The sequence below is a fragment of the Chelonoidis abingdonii genome, chromosome 2, assembly GCF_003597395.2.
Source record: "Chelonoidis abingdonii isolate Lonesome George chromosome 2, CheloAbing_2.0, whole genome shotgun sequence".
Taxonomy (NCBI): Eukaryota; Metazoa; Chordata; order Testudines; family Testudinidae; genus Chelonoidis; species Chelonoidis abingdonii.
The window spans coordinates 32,929,236-32,950,091 of NC_133770.1; the positions used below are offsets into that span (position 1 = coordinate 32,929,236).

At 39.6% G+C, this 20,856-nt stretch overlaps 1 protein-coding gene across 8 annotated transcripts in view; it reads left to right on the plus strand.

Annotated features, from left to right (window-relative positions):
• Positions 1 to 20,856, plus strand: part of ZNF438 (zinc finger protein 438) — a 90,299-nt gene that overhangs the window by 23,657 nt on the left and 45,786 nt on the right. The window contains exon 4 of one of the 8 annotated variants that reach the window (XM_075062250.1): positions 1,254 to 1,359. The exons of the other annotated variants lie outside the window; for them this stretch is intronic. The gene's annotated coding sequence lies outside the window, so the exon portion shown is untranslated. The remainder of the gene's footprint in view (positions 1 to 1,253; positions 1,360 to 20,856) is intronic. 8 annotated transcript variants of the gene reach the window in all.

Below are 20,856 nucleotides of genomic sequence, written 5' to 3' on the forward strand. Positions count from 1 at the left end.
TATAGTTGACTAGCGTAGGGATCTTATGGATAGTGCTCTGCACTACCAGATGAGAGACCATGGTTCATTAGTCCTATGATTCTATGATCCTGAGCTAGCAGAGAAGAGAATGATGTACAGGAAGGAATACTTGATTTCTGAGATTGGCTGTATTAGGGAAATTTAGGAAGAATTGCCAGTAGTGTGCCACTAATTTAGTTGTAGTGACAACAACCCTAGTGGTTCCTAGCTTCCAGTGTTTTTTCAATCACATAAATTAAACCCATTGAGCCATTGAAAAGGTTGGAGCCTTATGCACAGTAAGGCTCCCACTGGCACAACTAAGCTGGTGGTAGCAGCATCAGAGGAAATTTTTTTTCTAGAGTTCCTTAATGTAGACAAAGGCCTAAGAAGAGAAGGGTATGTTGCATAGATTCATAGCTACCCCTTTGATCCAGGAACAGTGTTGATGATGTGTTGTGAATTAAGTCTCATTTAGTCCTTGATCAATGAAAACTTGTTGCAGAGTAAGAGTTTATCTATATGGGGAAATTGACTGTAATAGCAATTGCGGAATAAGCTACTTTGGAATAGCTCCTCAGGTCAACACTGTTCCAGAATAAAAGTAATTTTATTCCAGAATAATTACTCCACTTTGGAAGTGTTTGAATTATTCTGGAATAAAGTTACTTTTACTTTGGAATAGAATGTCTACCCGCGGTATTATTCTCATCAGTTTTCCCATGTAGATAAGCCCTAAGAGTGGGGTTAGGTTATAACCTAGGGAAAATGGAGGCTTAACATATACACCCTCCATCCAGAAAATGAATGTATAGTCAAGGTAATTGGCTCTCTTCTGCCTGTGTCTCAATAAAGTAGTGGAAAATACAACAGTAAATTGTGTCAACTTTCCATTTTCTCCCAGAATGACTTGCATATAGTTATTTATGTAGGTCATAATATCAGCAATGATCTTTTTGGCCATCTGAAGTGGTGGCCCTTACCTGTACCGCATCTGCCTTGTTTGTATGCCTATCCTTTGTACTCTGCCATTGTATCTTGTGCTTCTATGGTATGTTTTTTGTTCAGTTTGTTTTACTTGGCAGGTCCACTGAACATGCAACCTCTCCTATGTCACTGAATATGAGGCTGGGAAGTGGAAACATTCCAAAAGACACAGAAGGGGCAAGGAGGANGCTGTGCCATCAGTGTCATAGGTTTGCCATTGATCCTCAAGATGTTGACAGCTCCATTTTTTTTCCGTTTCTGAACAGTTTTTGTGAAGTTTGCACACTCCAGTAGACATGTTTTCAGCTTCACGAAATCTGCTTTCTGCTTACTGCTTCACTGGATTTTAACGAAGAAAAAACGTTGAACAAGGTACTAGGTGGGCAGTGTCTTACCTCTTTAAAAAACTAGTCTGTAAAAGCCCTTGCTCTCCATTACCTCATCAATATATCCAGTGTGTTTTGTTTGTTAACGTTCACAGCAGTTTAACTGTCAACAGCAGTCCTTTCTTTCCTGTGCTTGCTTATTCTGAAATGTTAGATTTGGGGCACTTTTATTGGGGGGGGGGGAAAACAGCAACAACCCTATGTGCTTCAGTTATTGGGAGAATCGAGGTTGTAAGCTAATTAGTGTACATTTAAAAAAATTATTTATTTCAAGGGGCACAGTCTTTTTGTTTAATATGACACCTAGAAGAGACTCTCTCAGTAGATAATTCTAACAGAAAATCCCTACAAAATCTGTTAATACTTGACTCTTATGTCATGTTTTATGCCCTTAGGGTATTTTGTTAATCTCTTACAGTGTCACTTGCTGGTGGATACAGAGAAATGCATTTTTTCTGCAGTAGAAAGCTTTAAAAAAAAATCACTTAGTAGCATCTTGCTTGATTAGAATTGTTCTCAGTTGTGTACTCCTAACTCTGAAAGTACAGAAACTCCAGCATCAAATTCACAAGAGGGATCTGACAGTCAGCATCCAGACACCTCAAGGGGAGAATAGAGGGTATGAACCACAAAGAGGAGCAATTGAAGCAACTTGTTTGTATATGATCATAGAATCATAGACTATCAGGGTTGGAAAGGACCTCAGGAGATCATCTAGTCCAACCCCCTGCTCAAAGCAGGACCAGTCCCCTGACAGATTTTTGCCCCCAATCCCTAAACGGCCTCCTCAAGGATTAAACTCACAACTCTGGGTTTAGGAGGCCAATGCTCAAACCACTGAGCTATCCTCTTCCCTTCTCCCCCCCCTTGTATAAAAATGTCAACAAAGATATTTTATGAAAGCTTGCAATGTTCTGAACTTGATGGTCATTAGATTTGTATACAGATAGGGTTATGAATGTATGTATAAAGAATCCAATATTGCTTGTCCCAGCCATTCCTCCACTCAGCTGCTGCTTAGTGGCCAGAACTGCAGTACCTGCGTTGGCTCGTAGGGCGGCTCTTGCCAAGTCCTTCAGCAAAGTATAAGAATGAAATTCCTGCCCACTGCCACTCCGATTATTCTCAGGGACATAATGAAGAGTATCTATGGTCTATTGCTCTCTACCACCAAAAACATAGGGACTGGAGGACTTTGTAACTTGGTGCTGCCATAGTTAGACTGTTCAGATTTCCTTGTGATTCCAGGAAATTGAAGCTTTTCTCTTCTGAAGTCAATACATAAGGCAGCTTGAACCCATTCTTATGAGCTACATGGTTTATTCTGGAGTTTGGGAGATAAATTTTTATAAAATGGATAAATAAGAGAGTTAGCATTTCAGCTTAGGTAATTTACTATTTATTTTGGAAGGAAAATGTCCCTGATTGAATAAGAACAAGATGTTTAACAACCTTCTAGGGCGGAGACTGTTGGTCACCATAAAATGAAAAACTTCTAAAAATACTACTGACCTATCAGTCCCTTCTAATATGGTGTTTGAAAGGTTGTCGTGTTTCTTCTGAACTCTTAATGGTACAGCATGTATATGGTAACAAGAAAGATCAAAGATTCTGTTCTGTTCTTGGAAGTACACTTTTAGCACATCATTATGAATTTATAGTCTAGTAATATATAATGTTTTTTCCATTCCTACATTTTGCAGTTGGTTTGTATAGTGTCATAGGTTGGCAGCAGAAAAATTCAGTTTTTCATGGGTTGTTTTTTTTTTTTGTGGCATGAAAGGGTTACTGTTCACATTTCCTGTGTAATTCCTTGTGATCTTGCTGGGCTGTAATTACTTTCTTGATGTTAAACATTCCCAGGCTCCTATAACCTTCTAGCCTGCTTGCACTGGCCAAGTTTGTCCCAGGTGATCATGTGGGCGAACCTCCTGTTTTTAAGGATAAAAATCTCTCCTCCTTCCTGTATAAGATAGGCTAATGCTCATTCCTTTGCTGTGCAATCCCAGAAGAAATCCCTTTTAAAAGTAATAATAAGGTAGCACATTAGTCTTTTAAAGTCAGATTTTGCAACCAAGTAGTTGACAAATCAACTGGGGGAGGGGGATGTTGAATTTTTTGAATCCTGTTTGATTTCCGGTTCACGTTGAAGATTCTTTTCTTAAACAAGTTTGGAAAACAGGTTGTGATACCAAAACAAGGCAGATTTTTAACTGTAGCGTTTCACTTTTGCCGATATAATTGGCAAATCATTTTAAGATGCCTAGAATATAAATGTGCTTAGTTGAAAGTGTGGGATTTTCATTTCTTTTGTATTCTTTGCAGAAACTGTGTAGTTTGCAGAAAAAGCGGGATTATTACTTATTTCTACCTTATTTAAATGTATAATACTGGTGAAGGATGCTAGATTCAGAGTCTTGGAAACTGAAATCCTCTGTCCACAGAACTGGTGCAGAAAGATCAATGGTATTAAAAGCTTCTCTAGACTATCTCACAACTGCTCTACAACCCTATCTCGAGGGACTGCCTGTAGGGGTGAGAATGGAGTTCACTCTCCGTGCCCTTCATTTAGTTTGTGAGGCAGCCAATAAGAGCATGAAGAGTGATGGTGGGTTTTTTTTTGTGATGTGAACACTTGTTCACTGAGAACTGAATTCAGACTACCAGCTCATTATTTTTATGTCACTAAATAGCTGTCAAACAGTAGCAACTTTGTCTTTGGGGTCATGTTTGAATCAATAAACTAAGAAATAAAGAAGCCCACTTTGCTTGTAGCATTTTTTCATAATGAGTTCTTTATGTCCCCTTTTTATACCCTGACTTACAGATAGACGTTCACTGGTTTAAATATCAGTAAAGTTATATAATAGATTATGGACACAACTTTCATGTCTCATGTTTATCTGTTCACGTTTTGTACATCTATAGCCTGTTATCCATTTAATTGACTGCTGCTGTTTTTGTTTTTACGTAATTCATATTCAAAGATTTGAAGAACAGAAGGGACCATTGTGATCATCTGGTCGACCTCCTATGGCCTGTGAAAAAATAACACAGGCCATAGAACGTCCCCAAATTAATTCATAGAACCTATCTTTCAGAGAAACATGCAGTCTTGATTTAAAAATTGTTTCCAGTGCAAAGAGGCAAACGCACAATGGAGAACTTGGTCTTATGTTTTCTAGAAAATCAGTTGCACAAAAAGTAGAAGTAAACTCAAAGCAATTGCCTTTGTATTGTGACTAATGGTAGCTTCTTTGAGTAGAAGGTGTATTGGGTAGGGAAGGGTTGAGGTGATGGTTCTGCTGATCCTTTGTTGATTTAAGTTAAAGCATCCTCTAACTGTCCTAGGCTTCTCTAACTCATGCAGATCCAGGGCATTCCAGGAAAGAATTGAGCCCATCATTTTCAGTATTCGTTGCAGGAAGCAAGTTTTAACTTGTTTGAAAACATATAACAACTATTCTTAAGTTAAATAATTTGTGTTGTTTTTTTTCAAGCTTCTACACAAATGTAATTAATTGAGTTTCGTGCATAAAGGCTACAAGCCCTCCACTTAAGCAGACATGTAAATTACAGTTATGACAATGTGCATAAATATACCTAAAATAAAACAGCAACAATGATTGTCATTTCACTTATCTAAGGCAAAGGTGCCTCATTTACCTTTTTATAACTCTTTTGAAACTAACATTTAAACCGTTTTACACACATACATCGGGTGTAATAGTGCTGTAGCCCCACTCTGCTCCAGGAAGCAGCTGGCTGCTGGCACATCTCTGTATGCGGCCCCTGTGGGGGGCAGGGAGGGGAGCGGGTCTCCATGCACGGACCATGCCTGCAAGTGCCACCCCCGCAGCTCCCATTGGCCAATGGAGTGCCATGGGGCCATGTCGGTGAGGCAGCCTCTGAGCCCTGCTGCACCGCCGGACTTTTAGCGGTCCACAGATTGCGATTGACTGGCCGTGGGTCCAGGATTGATCAGTCAGTTGCGATTGACAAGTTGGTGACCGCTGTCCTGGACGACGATGGAAAATGATGATGGAAAGCCAAATAACATGATGGCAAAAAATGCCCAGTTCCATCACAGCAGCCTAGACATTTGCTTCTATCAGACTCAGACCTGCCATGATGATCCACGTGTACAGGATTGGCTGTCTTTTGGCTTCTGGGTGGAGTTTGTGTTGTTGGTTTTGATTTATAAAGCTTTATGTGACCTGGGACCTTCATATTTGAGATACTGTTGCTCTCATTTCTGTACTGCCACTGTTATGTGCCTAAGTGCTCTGCAGGGATGACACACACACACACGCAGGGATCACACACACACACGCAGGGATCACACACACACACACACACACGCAAGGATATGGCTTTTCCATGAAGTAAAGAAAACACAACCCGCAAACGGGGACTCATTGCAACTCAAAGCAGGGGAGGAGTCAAGGCAGCCAAACAAGATTCTGATAAATATAACCTTTATGCTATAGCATGTAAAGCAGCCAATACATAGGCAATGTGGGGAGCTTTCCCCACAACTGGGCTCTCTCTTGCTGCAAAAGGCATGGCTTTTCTAACACGCCGGGCTTCCCAGGCTAAGCGCTTCCAACCGGCTACAACAGCATAGGCTTTGTATTCAGCAACGACCTTTAATAACGCTGTCCTTGAGAAGGTGAACACCTTAGCTAAACGGTAACAAAATTTCCGCAGTCCATACAGCCACATTTGAAGTTAAAGGGCATGTTGAGCACGATCCTCTCGACTATGAAACGAAGATGCATAGTGTTTTTTCTCCATATTGTCTCAAAGAGCTACTGAGTCATTTTTTTTTCCCTTAGTATAAAGAGTGTAAAGAAGGTTTGCCCCTTTTACAGCCCTTCTCCACTTTCACCCCTGTAAATGGAAATCTATGCTCTGCTGTACTTAAAACACTCATACCCAGTGGAGGAGGCAAGGTCTGTGCCTTTTATCCTTAAATAATTTATCTTGTGCTATTCTTTTTGTTTCACCCTTAGACTACAAGTTTATTTTACATGTGAAGCTGAAAGAAGGCGTGCATCATGGTCATAAGTTTGCCATTGATCCTCAGATGTTGACAGCTCCATTTTTTTTCCGTTTCTGAACAGTTTTGTGAAGTTGCACACTCCAGTAAGACATGTTTTCAGCTTCACGAAATCTGCTTCTGCTACTGCTTCACTGATTTTTAACGAAGAAAAATGTTGAACAAGTACTAGTGGCAGTGTCTTACCTCTTTAAAAAACTAGTTGTAAACACCTTGCTCTCCATTACCTCATCATATATCCAGTGTGTTTTTTTGTTAACGTTCACAGCAGTTTAACTGTCAACAGCCCAAGTAACCTCTATTTCCAGCTAGACTCTAAACATGACAGCAAGCAATAAACAAATGATTCTAATTATATTTTACTCATCTCATGCAGAATAGGACCTCATACTCTTGCTTGCTTCCTTCGTACTCATTTCTCAGGGAATCACTCACTGATCACTCGAGTGTTTCCTCCCAGAATCCAGATTCCCTAATTGAAGAAGAGAGCATGCAACTCTTTCTAGTGGGCAGATTTAATAATTACTTATCAGTTCATTTCAGAAACTGCAGAAAAAATGCCAGTATAGTGATTAAAATAGCTCCTTCACAGTTAGTTTTCCTATTATCCAGTTGGGAAATTTTCTGTGTACACGAAGACTTGCATGTATTGGAATCAAGGCTTTCAGATGATTCGCTGTTGCTACATTATTGTGCCAGCAATAATTGAGCAGGGTGGGCAAACTACACGCCGTGAGCCACATCTGGCCCACAGCTGTCGAGCAGCCGAGCTCCTGGCCCAGGAGGCTCGCCCCAGCCCTTCCCCACCTATCCTCCTTGCCTGCAGCCTCACTCACTTGCTCACCACGGCACAGTGCTCTGGGTGCGGGGCGTCTGCTCCTGAGGCAGTGCAGCTGCACAGCCGGCCTGACCGGCTTTGTGCTGCGTGGCGTGCGGGCTATCTGTAGGCACACCAGCACCGGTGCTCCAGGCAGTGCGGTAAGAGGATGGGCTAGGGGGATGGATACAGGGCAGGGGAGTCAGGAGGGTGGTTAGGGGGTGTGGATGGTGTCAGGGGGAAACAGAATGAATGGGGGCAAGGTCCTGGGGCAATCAGGAAGGAGGGGTTTGAGCTGGGGGCACGTCAGGGGCAGGGATTCTGGGGGCAGTCAGGGGACAGGGAGAAGGGGTGGTTGGAGTGGTCAGGAATGAAAGGAGGGGGGATGGGGCCGTCAGGGATGAGAAGAGGGGTTGGATGGGGTGGCAGGGGTTCAGGGGCAGTGAGGGGACAGGGAGAGGGGTGTGTGTGGATGGGGTAGAGGCCCCAGAGGGGCCATTAGGGAACAGGGGGGTTGGATGGAGCAAGAGTCTGGCAGGGGGGCAGATAGGAGGTGGGGGCTGAGTCACAACCCCCTGCCCTAACTGGCCCTCCATACAATTTACGAAACCATATGTGGCTCTCAGGCCAAAAAGTTTGCCCACCCCAAATTAGAGGATATGACTTTGAGGAAGGGGAAAAAAAAAAAGGCTAAATAAAAAGCTAAGCACAGTGTTAGTCTTGATGTTCAGGTGGTGTTCTGTGCCAAAGAAAAATAAATCTTGTGCTCTTTTTGATGTTTGAGAAGACAAAATATTTTCAGAAATTTTACAGTTCTTTTTATTTTGCGTATTTAATTTGTACTTTTTTGAATTGTGTGTGTTTACAAAATACAAATCTGCACAAATTCTTGCTGCCTGGAATGTTGTACTTCTAAAAAGTATTTTGCTATGTCAAAGGAGTGCAGGAGGTAACGGTAACTGAAGGGGCTATCTAGAAAAAAACTCAGATGCTTTATAAACTGTCTTCTGAGAAAGCCTTAGAATGAAACTTACTTTTTCTCATTAAAAATATTTAGTTTGTCCTACTCCTGAATTTTGTTCTTGACTTCTATTATTTTTCTAATTTTTCCTCTCTGTCACTTACTTTCTTTTTTCCATATTGTATAGTTCTTGAGCTTTAGTACTAGTTTGTCTTTTTAGGGAACCTACTCTAAAACAAATTTAAAGAGTTTATTGTTTCATGATTTATATGCCATGAAATCCATATGGTACATATTTATGGCTGTTTTTTGGAGGGAGAGTTTCATTTTTGATGTTTAGTGTGGTGTTGAATTTAATAAGTCTTGTGCTTTCTATAGAATATTTTCAATTTAAAATAAAGGGTTAAACTTGTAAATATTGTTCAACTACTTATAAAATTGATCTGTACAAAAGTTTTTACATTACAGAAACAATTATAAAGAAGTTCAGCTATTTAACCTTTATAAATGAATTTGGTCTTTCTTCTGTAGGTTTTCAGATACTTTTGACTTAGTGTAATATTTGAAGAAAACAGCTTATTCTGAAATCCTTATAAATAATACATTTATCTGGCACAAAGTAGTCAAAGTATGGAAACTTATTTTTGGGAGGTTTTACCTATTCAGCCTCTAAAAAGACAGTTGTCGTTCATGCAACTAAGCATTCTCCAGGAGGAAAACTGACATTAAATTAAGGACAGTGGAATTGAGAGTGGAGCTTTGTCATCAGCACTGAAGCAGGTTAACCTTAAATAGAAATACGCAAGATTCTAGCATGATTGCTGACATGTACATGCTATGTATCAAGAGGCTTCCATAAAGTAAGCAAATTTATACAGGTGAAAAATATCCACAAGAGAGAGGTGATAAATGTCTTTGGCACTTATGAGCCACTGTGGCTCCCTTCCTCCATTCCTCCTCCCTCCTCAAAAAACCCAAGAAGAGATGAGGGATTAATCTTTGGCACATAAAACAGGAGTAAATCTTCTTTTCTCTTGCACAAGATGATAGCAAAGCTTGGGAGCAAGCCAACCATCAGTATCAATGTAGATCCCCAAAACTGGGATCAACTTTACAAAATACATCTTAATTTTTTATATATTATTGAAAGGTACAATTAAGTTTTCATAGAAGAAAATTTGCTTCAGAGGAAACATTTGTCTCCCGCCCCCTCCCCCCCCGCTTTTTTTATATGGAGACTTTCAATAGTATTCCATTTCATTTCAGGACTTTTTTCTAGATCTAAACTGTTTGTAGCGTTCTAGTGTAATTATCTTCTCGAACTGGAAATTTATACTTCTTGCTTGAAAGGTAGATGTACCCTTGGGAGGTGCAGAAAATTCAGAAGAACAGAACCTAGAATGCATAAGGATCAATGTGCTAATTGATAAATCACAAGACAGAGTACTGATGGGGGTCTGCTATAGATGTCCACATGGCACAGTGGAAGATGAGGAGCTACTTAAACATCTGTTTGTAATGTATAGGAAGAAAAACGTGTTATGTGGATTTCAGTATGGGAAACACATGCTAGAGGTCTCATGCTGCCACTGGTGAAACGTCCATAGAATTTCTAAAAATCACACACAACTTTCTAATACAAAAATATTACACTCAGCTTCGGGTAATTCTGCATTAGACTTTATTCTGATGGATAAAGTTTAATTGATCACTGAACTAACAACTGATGGTTGCATAGATGCAAGTGTTGGGAATCTAATTTCATTTGCTATGTGCAAACAGAATATAGTCTTAATTAGTAATGGCCTAATTTTCCAAAGCTTGAAAATAATTCAGAGCAAAATTAAGTGTCAGGAAATGTTGAAACACACAAATGTGAATGATAATTGGAAATTAGTGAAGAATGCTTTATTAGAAACCCTGAAAAGGTACACTTATTTTGTGCTCTTTTGAGCAGGAGGTCGACAGTTGACATTCACTTACTGGTTTGATGACATTAGTTGTGGTTTCCCACTTAACAGGGTGGACTGTGTGAAGGTTGTCCTCTTGCATCCTGCACCCATCTTGTGGCTAGGCAACCAAATCAGACCATATGAATCATCATGGGAATTTTGAAATCAACAACTTTAGCGTGGCTTTTTGTATTAGCAAACGTTGAACATATAGCTGTCAGCTAAAATATAGCCAGAGCATGAGAACTTAAACATGCTGAAGACTCTGCAGAACTTCCCATCCAGCTACATTCCCAACAGTGCCTGAAATCACAAAAACCACTGTGTACCGCAAGTGACCACCTCATGTCTCTGGATTGCTAACCCAAGAAGCTGCCCTCCTGGTTTCAACCTGTCACACAGACTTTGGACTTCATTGAACCACATCTGAACAAACCATGAATGATGTAGCTACTTGAGCCAAAAGTGGAAGATCAAAGAACTCCCATTCGTGTGACTATGGTGAGAGCATCCAGATAATTGAACACACAATGCAGTGCCCCAAATTTAGATTCAAATGTGAATTGGAAAATGTCAAGTGTCACAAGGGATTTCTTGGAAATGTCTTATGGACCTTCAACTGCACGTATAGAATGTTACTCTACAGATGCACAAGAGATATTAGATACTCCCAAAATATGCTATTTGAGTTATGAAAGAAGGCTTCTTTGGTTAAAAAAACATTCTGGTTAAGAAGTGTGGTGAAAGGTACCAATACAAAATAAAATAATTTTGAAAAATGGAAAAACTGGAGAAGCTGATAGGAAATAATCAGTATGCATTGCTAACTGCTTTGTAAGGGAAGCTAAAAGTATCAATAAAATCTGTGATCCTTAGAATTAAGGACAGCAAGTACTGTGTGTGTATCAAACAAAATCCTGTCTATGTTATAAGTCCAGTATTAGACAAGGATGGTATAATTATCAATCATGATACAGAAAAGTCATAAGTATTCAATAAATATTTGTTTTTATTCAGAAAGAGGTAGGATGGTGTATTATATTTTACAGTGATGATGAAATACTTTCAGTTCTGTCAGTAATGAAGAAGGATGTTAGCAGCTATTAAACATTTTTAAATCTGCAGGAGTGGCAACCATGGCTAGTAAGGCAATTGACCAAGGAGTTCTCTGAATCATTAATGTTGATTTTAAACAGCCTTGGAACACTGGGAAAGGTCCAGAGGACTGTAAAAAAAAGCTAATGTGCCAATATTCAAAAAGTCTAAAAGGGATGACTCAGATAACTATAGGCCAATTAGCCTGTCATTGATCTACAGGAAAATCGTGGAAAGACTGATATGAGATGCAATCAGTAAAGAGAGAGAAGTGGCATAATTGATGCCAATCAACTTGGTTTTATGGAAAATAGATCTTATCAAAGAACTATCTTTTTTTGATGCAATGAAGTTTGGTTGATATTATGTTGACATAAACTTGTGTAAGGCATTTTTACTTATGCACCCATGACATTCTGATTAAAAAAAATAGCATTATACAAAGTCAATGCAGCCCATAGCAAATATATTTAAAAAAAATTGGTTAACTGATAGATCATAAGAAGCAATTGTAGATGGGGAAATTGTCATCCAATAGAAATAGAGCTAGTGGGGTCCTGTGGGGATCTGTTCTTGTCCCAATGTTAATCAATATTTTCATCAAAGAGCTAAAGGAAATACGAAATTCTTGCTGGTAAAACTGGTAGATGACACAAAAATTGTGGAGTGATTAAAAAATGATGGGAACAAGTCCGTTATACTGATTGACATGAATTGCTTGGCAAAGTGTCTTTGAACAACATTCATTTTAATACAATAATTAATCTAGGAACAGAGAATGTAGATATGATTTCTGAGCTGGAGAATTGTATTCTGGAAATTGGTGACTTTGAAAAGGACGTAAGGACCATGGTAGATAGCCAGTTGAACAGCAGCTCATTCTACAGCTAAGAAAATGTGTGCAATCCTTGGGAATATAAGCAGGGGAATATAAAGTAGTAGTAGTATTATGTATTATTTAAATTGCTGTAGTGTGTAGGGACCCTGGTCATATCCCTGGATCCTGTCCAGTTGTGGTCCCCCCACTACAGAAGGGATGTGGACAAATTGGAGAGTGTCCAGTGGAGGGCAACAAAAATGATTAGGGGGCTAGGGCACATGACTTACAAGGAGAGGCTGAGGGAACTGGGGTTATTTAGTCTGCAGAAGAGAAGAGTGAGGGGGGATTTGGTAGCAGCCTTCAACTACGTGAAGGGGGATTCCAAAGAGGATGGAGCTCGGCTGTTCTCAGTGGCGGCAGATGACAGATCAAGAAGCAGTGGTCTCAAGTTGCAGTGGGGGAGGTCTAGGTTGGATATTAGGAAACATATTTCACTAGGAGGGTGATGAAGCACTGGAATGGGTTACCTAGGGAGGTGGTGGAATCTCCATTCTTAGAGGTTTTTAATGTCTGGATTGACAAAGCCCTGGCTGGGATGATTTAGTTTGTGTTGGTCCTGCTTTGAGCAGGGGATTCAATTAGATGACCTCCTGAGGTCTCTTCCAACCTTAATATTCTATGATTCTGTTATGTTAGGTGTTATACAAACACAGAATAAAAAGATGATTTCTGCCCCAAGGGCTTATCATCTAAGCATAAAATGAGACTGAAGATAGGTACAGACAGTCTAGGTAAGGAGTATAAGGAAACAATGAGAATATTGGCCTCCACATACATTGGTCCAACTATTGTCAAGTTTTTTTTTTAGACATCGTGGGGAAAAAAGTGTTTTAAGGAGTGTTTGAAATAGAATGAAGTATATTTGCAGATGTTTATGGGAAACTCCTGCCAAGAATGAGAGGCAGCATGGGAGGAAGTGTGAAGGTGCTCATTTGCAAAAATAAGTGGATGATGAGGCGGGAGTTGATATCTTGATAGTAAATGAGAGATGATGGGTAGGGTGGAGATTGGCTTTGAAGGTGAAGACAAGTTGCTTATGTTTGATGTGATAGAGAAGGGGAAGCCAGTAGAGGGATTGCAAAGAGAGGGCTGACGTGGTCAAAGTGATGGGTAGGAAAACTGTCTTTGCAGGATTTTGAATGGCTGTAAGTGGGGCAAGATTGCATTTGTCAAAGGTAGAGAAAAGGATGTGGCTGTAATTGAAAGGTGAGATGGTGAGAGCCTGGATACAAGTTTTAGCTGTGAATGGCTGGGAAAGGCTGGGTCTTACAGATGTTGTATAAAAAGAATTGGCAAGATTTAAACATAGGTCCGAGTTGAAGATGACACCCAGGCTGAATGACAGGCAAATGGTGGTATCAACAGTGATTGAGAAAGGAGGTGGCAGGAAGGGCATGGAGGGTAAGATTAAGAGCTCTGTTTAGCCATGTTGAGCTTGTGCTGATGGTAGACATCCATGAGTCTGGACTAGAGAGATGGATCTGTGAGTCCTCAGAATAGAGAGGGTAGTTAAATTTGTAAATGAGATTGCCCAGAGAGAGGTGGTATTGCCTCTTTGTTCAGCATCACCATTACTAGAATACTGTGTACAGGTCCAGAGTTTGCACTTCAAAAAGAATGGTGACAGGATTTTGGAAGGTGTTCAGAGAAGAGCTACAAAAATGATTTGTTATCTGGAAAATATGCTTTATGGTGAGAGATTTAAGAAACTCTCTCTATTTAATATATCCAAGCCAAAATTAAGTTGTGATTTTTTTTTTTTCATTCTGTAAGTACCTACAGGGGGAATAGATTTCTGATGCTAAATGGTTCTTTAATGTAGCAGGAAAAAAGCATGAGATCTAATAGGTGGGTAATTTTAGGCAGAATTTATGAAGTCTGAACATAATTGCTAAAATTTTAGTTTGGACAAAATGAAGGGTCTAATACCATTAGTGGGAAGTAGAGTTACCTGGGACACTTAATCACTAGAAGTGGCACTTTGGTTTTATCTATCAGCTGATTGTGGTGAGGTTGGTCTAGTGTAGTGGTCAGAGCAGGCGTCAGGCTTAGTGGTTGGAGCTGGTGTTGTGAGCCAAGGACTAGTGTCAGTATTTGGAAGCTGGAGCCAAGGGTCAAGCTGCAGATCAGAAGCTAGATATCAGAACCAGTGGTCTAAGCCAGAGTTAGTAGTCAGAAGCTGGAGCCAGTGGTTAAACTGGAGGTCAGGAACTGGAATGAGCAGGGGAGTAGGCAAGAGAGTTCAAGGCCGGGGCAAGACAGAGGCAAGCCTGGGTCCAAGGTTGGAGTAAAGTAACAAGCAGGAAAAGCAATGGGCATGAACATTGAGTAGCCTGTGGGCTGCTGGTCCCTCCAGCGAACCATGTAGCTTGGTCAGTCAGGTAGCCTGCAGCAGACCAGCTGTACTGATGAGGCTGCTTAGATATTAGCTGTGATGCAGAGCCTTATTCCTGACATTATTGGTCTGAAAGATGGGATTTGTAACTAGCAAGTTGTCTCCTAACACAGTTCTCAGGACTTGGAGGTAAAGGTCCTGTCTATAAAATCATGAGCACCTAGCATTTTCAGCACCTTGGACCCCTTATTTATTTTTATCAAAGTGCTGATTTGGTCCAGTTGTGTTCAGCTTGAGATCTTGCTGAATGAATTAGCAAGATACATTTTCTTCAGATTTGTTAAAGAATAGTTGGAGGCCTGCAGAGCAAGAAAAATGTTCCCAGGGATAACTTTGTCTGAGCGTCACAGCTGTTCCTGGAGAATAGCCAGAGATAATTTTGACATGTTTATTTCATATTTTTTTGCAGTGAAAATGATTTGAGGATACTTACATTATGCCTGTTGTTATTTAAAAGTTAGTGTCCTTGACGTATGTAAAACAACAAAATGGGTGAAAATTCAGATGTGGTAGTTATATTGGCAGGGATTATTTGTACAATAAAAATAACAGTAATACAAAGAAGAAATGCAGAGCACAAGGATAAGGTTATCGTTTGATTTATTCTTTACACGTTTATCTGAAAGAATATTCTTCATAATAAAAATGTGTATTTGTCAGTTATGCTGTGCTGTCCGGGATTCATTTCTAAAGAACAATGTGGCAGGGCAGACTCAGTCCTACCTATTTCTATTCCCACAAACAGTTCAGAGACCTTCGGGTAAAACACTTTGTTCAATGTGCTTACAATGTTCTTCTCCACCACCTTTTCAGACTGTCACCTCATACCAACAGTAATATGGAGCCCTCAGCTCTTGAGCCAAGAAGGGGAGAAATCTCTCATGGCTTTGTCTACTAGCTTAGCTCTCTTTCTCTCACTCAACTCTCACTTTCCTCTTCCTGGTTGCACTTCTTGTGACTTTTGCACCATCTGTGCTAATGAGTTAATTAGCCTTTTAACTCCATCCAGCCTATCCCAATCTATCAATTGGGATCAGTTCCCATGGTCAGATGTGCTCTGGGGCAACTACCTGGAGTTGCAGTGATCAGAGTGTTGGATCAGGTGCTGTTGCCCAACACTCGGTCACAAATATTTATCAAATATTAAATATTTTTATTTAAATCTTTGCAGTATATCCATTCTGTCTCTCATTGGTTGTCATTTGTGCCATATGGCAAATGGCTTACCAGCTTTAATAATGAGTTAAAGTGTTTCACGGATACAAACCATTCAAGCAGTGTCAGATAAGACATGTACTCTCTCTTATCCAATTTTAAGATTGATATTTATTGAAGTAAAAGAAATGTGTGTTGTTAAACATTGCATGTAGAGACAGCTGATTATTTTTAGTTGGTCTTAAAATAAATAGTTGAACTTTTAGAGCATAATTTTGACTAAATGAGTTGTGTTTAGGGTTTTTTATTTACAATGATGTTTGTACAATAATACTGAATGTTTAAAGCACTATCACTATAATCTGTGGGTAAAACATAGCATTCTGAATTCTGCATTATTTTAAATACCACACCCTTGCTATAACAAACCCCTGGAGATCTAAGCCATTTGTTTGTTATAGCCAGAGGTTTGTTATAGGGAAAGAGCTCTGCTGCAGGGACAGTGGGTGTCTGACACCTGAATCCCTGCAGCAGAACAGATTGCTCCTCCAGCCCTGAGTCCAGAGGAGAAGTCTGCACCGGCTGTGACCCTGGGATTGGAGGAGCTGTTGCCCCTCCGCCCGTCCCGGGCCAGAGGATGTGTCAGAGTATCAGTGTCCTGTTCTCTCCCCCTCTCCCGTCTCCACCCCCCCCTTTTGCAGCCCTGAAGTCTGAGGAGCTTTCAGCCCCCTCCTCAGTGGCAGGGCTGGAGGTAGAATCAGGGACCAGGTTCGCTAATGTGCAGGGAGTTATAGGAAGGGTATACTGCAGGGGTGGTCAACCTGAGCCAGAGAAGGAGCCAGCATTTACCAATGTACATTGCCACGGAGCCACAGTAATATTGCAGCAGCCACCCCTTGCTCCCAGTGCCTCCTGCTCACCACCAACCTCGCTGATCAGTACCTTCCCCCTTCCTCTCCAGAACTCCTGATCAACTGTTTCATGGCTTACAGGAGGCTCTAAAGAGTAGGGGGAAGGAGGGCACAGCAAGTTCGGGGGAAGGGGCGGGGGCTTTGGGGGAAGGGGTGGAGTAGCGATAGAGCAGACGGTTGAGCAGTGAGCACCCCGGTTGAGCAGTGAGCACACGCACTCAGCAACTGGAAAGTTGGCGCCTGTATTCCAGCTGGGCTATGGTCTAACTATCTTAAAAACAGCCAGTTGTCTCCTCTACAGCAACAACTGTGATCAATAGCAGCAAAGAGTCCTGTGGCACCATATACACCAGGGGTAGGCAACCTATGGCATGCTTGCCAAAGGTGGCACGCGAGCTGATTTTCAGTGGCACTCATACTGCTGGGTCCTGGCCACCGGTCTGGGGGCTTCTGCATTTTAATTTAATTTTAAATTAAACTTCTTAAACATTTTGAAACCTTATTTATTTTACATACAACAATAGTTTAGTTATATATTATAGACTTATAGAAAGAGGCCTTCTAAAAAGGTTAAAATGTATTACTGGCACGCAAAACCTTAAATTAAAGTGAATAAATGAAGACTCGGCACACCACTTCTGAAAGGTTGCCGACCTGTGCTGTATAGTGTGAATTTGCTACTCTGAATTTTAAGATGACATTCTAGTTATATAGTCCTCTAACAGCTATTATTTGAGGTTTCTAGTTCTTTCAGAGCACAGTTTATGATGAGACTGTTAGGAGTGGTGGGGATGTAGCAAAGGCAGCAAATTTTCTTAGCAACTCATTGTGAATTAGTGTAATGAGGTCTAGGAAGTCTTAGTCATAAGTGTATATAAAAACCCAAAAGGTTATAATTCATAATTTGAATCTTTTTGGGGTTTTTTTGGGTACCCAACATCGCAAAGGGGAATTAACCTATTATATTTACATCACTGGTCCTGTTATAGGAAACAAATTATTTTAATATGTTTTTGTGTACAAACAGCATTAAGCATGTAACCATCCAGAAAAAAAGATTTCTTGCCATGAAGAGCTTACAGTCTAGGTAGGCGAAATACAGACACAAGATGAAGGAAAGGGACTCAACATGAACCAAAATAAAAGATGATTTTTATCATGACTTATAGTTCTGTGCTTTTTTTCCCCCCGTACATTACAATGTAAGGAAGAGGACATGCCATATGTAAACATGATTACCATTGGCTGAATTAGGAGAGTTGTTGGTGAGCAGTTCACAGGTGAGTCCCATCCGCTCCTCAGAATGACAGCAAATAGAAGTTGAGGGGTTTAGTTGAAGAAAATTGGGGTGAATTTTCATTTTAATATATTAAAATCATCAGTAATACAATGCAAATTAATGTTGAGAAGGAGGGAAATCAAAGGTATTGGAATGTAGCTGCACTTAGATTTGCTTATGCAGTGGAAAATATTACTTGTTTCTTAGATATGGCCATTTTTGATACGATTGCCTTCTTTTTCTTTCATACTCCCTTCCCCTTCATTCTGTCCACTAATGTCACAGCCAGGTACTTGTTGAACTTGTATTTGATCTATTCAGGATTCAGTAAGCTTTGTAAAAATCTACCATCAATACCACTCTTTGGGTTGGTAGCCATGGAAGGAACACAACTCACATTTTGGAGTCTTGTTTGGCAGTCATGAATTTGCCTTCCAACCTGGATCTTCTACATAGTGTAGCAGAGAGCTCCTTCTACCTAAATTAACAGTATCTGAATTGTTTTATTTGTTCATGAATGCTAGTAGATACTTTGAAGTTCTATCTTTTGATATGTGCTACTGAGTTTTATATGTGGTATCTTGATCTATTCTATCTATCTCATTTGAAAACAGCTGGACCACTGTTGCTCAAACTTTCTAAATATTGTACGTTTTTAGGCACAGGTCACACCTAGAAAATTTCAGTCAGAAAGGTGAAAGTTGATAAATTAGCAAAATCTGTTTGAATATTCAACTTTAGAGCTACAAAGTGGGCAAGATTCCATGTTTTGAGTCAAAGGTCTTGCACAAGGAAATTCACCTTTCCAAGTTTTCGAACATTTTTTTTGGATTGCTAGATAGCCAACACGTGATGATTTACCTACTTGTAGAAGGGCCTTAATGTCCAAACTCATTGCTCAGTTTGTCAAAAAAGATAATTACCCGGTAAACCCTGCGCATAATCTCACACAACTGGCCTACAATATTTTATCATTTTGTTTGTCAGAATTGAAGTTAGTATCCTGATAAAATGGCCTTTGTAGTTCCTTTTATTAATGGCCCAGAATGATTAAATCCAAGCAGAAGAACTGGTTCATGTTTTTCCATGGTTTATTTGCTTTTCAGAGAATTTTGGCATCATCTTTGAAACTGTTAAAACTTTAGGGTTACACTGTTTATCTGGAGTATTGTCAGTTGTATCAACAGAGGAATAGGTGAAGTTCATGCCTTAATTGTGGAGTCCAACTTTTTTTTGTAATGGCAAAGGAGTTTGTTTTTTCTTAGGCTTTTAATGGTTTTTTATGCTGGCATGAGCTCAGATCTCAAATACACCTTTAAGTCTTTACACTCAAACTCACAAATGTGATGTAAATAGACCCTGTCATAATGTCAAAGACCTTTAAAATGTTATGTTCAGAGGAACCTGTTAATTAGGAAAACAAATAAGCTTTTAGACTCAGATTTTTAAAGGTATTTAGGCATTCTTGTTCTAAGCAATGCAAAATCTAACTGATTTAGGAGACTCATTTTCAGAATTCCTAAATGCTTAAAACCTGTCAACCGTCCGTGGGATTTTTGGCTCCTAAATGCCTAAATCCCTTTTGAAAATGATTTAGCCTCCTAAATCAGTTAGGCAAGCAATATTGAGCATGGCAACATCGAAATACCTTTAAAAATCTGGGCCTTAGTGTCCTTTCAGCTATATGATCTGGGTCAGTCTGTCTCATCACAAACGTCATCCAGATGGATAAGTCAGCAGTATCCTTAAAGCATATTTCCACCCGAAATATGTCTTTAATAGCTCATTCAGCTGGTAAAGATGGAGAAGATGCCAATAGCAGACAAATACAAGACCGCTTCTTGGTCTTTTTCCAACAGATAACTAGTCTTTAATTCTTTCCTCTCTTTGGAAATTTTGCCTTTTGTTCTCTGAGGTACTGCTATCCTTCCTACTCTTTAGTTCCTCTGTTATATCTGTAATAAAGGTACAAGTGAAAAATGGATGCATAATGTAGCAAGTGAGCATAAGTTTTTTCTTCCTCTTGCAACTTGTCTTCATCTCAATCTCCTTAACATTTAACTCCTCTCCCACAAGAGAGCACCTAAAATTTAGTTTTATTCTGAGTAGTTTTGGGGCTAAGGACATGTGAGATTGAATTCATGCTACATTGACCTAGTTATTTCTTTTGCCTGTTCGACTTCAATGCTATGACAGTTTGTACCAGATGAGGATCTAGCCCAGTGTGTTTTTGGCTTAAAACCTGGGCAGTCGTCTTATGTTTCAATCAAATACTATTTATAATCTAATCCAAATGCGTGTTAAAACAGTTGTAGATATTTTGCAATATGCTGTACTTCTGGCAATAACTTTGGGCCTGATCCTCTAAAATGGTGAAAATATACTGTCAGTGGGTGCTGAGAGTGTTCAGAATCTTGTAGGATCATGCCCAAAGTTATTCCCATGATGTAATGTAACTTTTCCTTGCTTTGTTATTCAAGCAGTGTGAATGCTTTATTTATAGGAAAGATTATTATTTATATTGCTGTGTGCAAGTTCACATACTGATGGATCCAGAAAATGGAATTGGTATTAGTTAGAAAGGAATATACTTTTTATCTTGTATGAATATGAGTTGATGACTGCTGTTCATCAGGATAAGGAGAAAATATAAGAATTAGGGAATGAAAATGCATGAAAGGTGAAGGTAATTTTCAAAGCTAAACTTTTTTTACAAAAATTACTTTAACATAAATGTATCATATTTAACATTATAAACTATTCCTAACTGTATTTTGATATCTGAAAATGTTTTTATCCTTTGAAAAACTAATTTATTATGTTTGTTTACAGATATATGGCAGAAAGGTCAGCAAATTCTGTAGTCTGTACTAATTTTAACAAATAGAAAATACATACAAGAATAATAAAGAGATGTCATTAGAAAATGTCCTTGTACTTTTTTCCAACATAGGCATATTCTATTTTAAATATGTG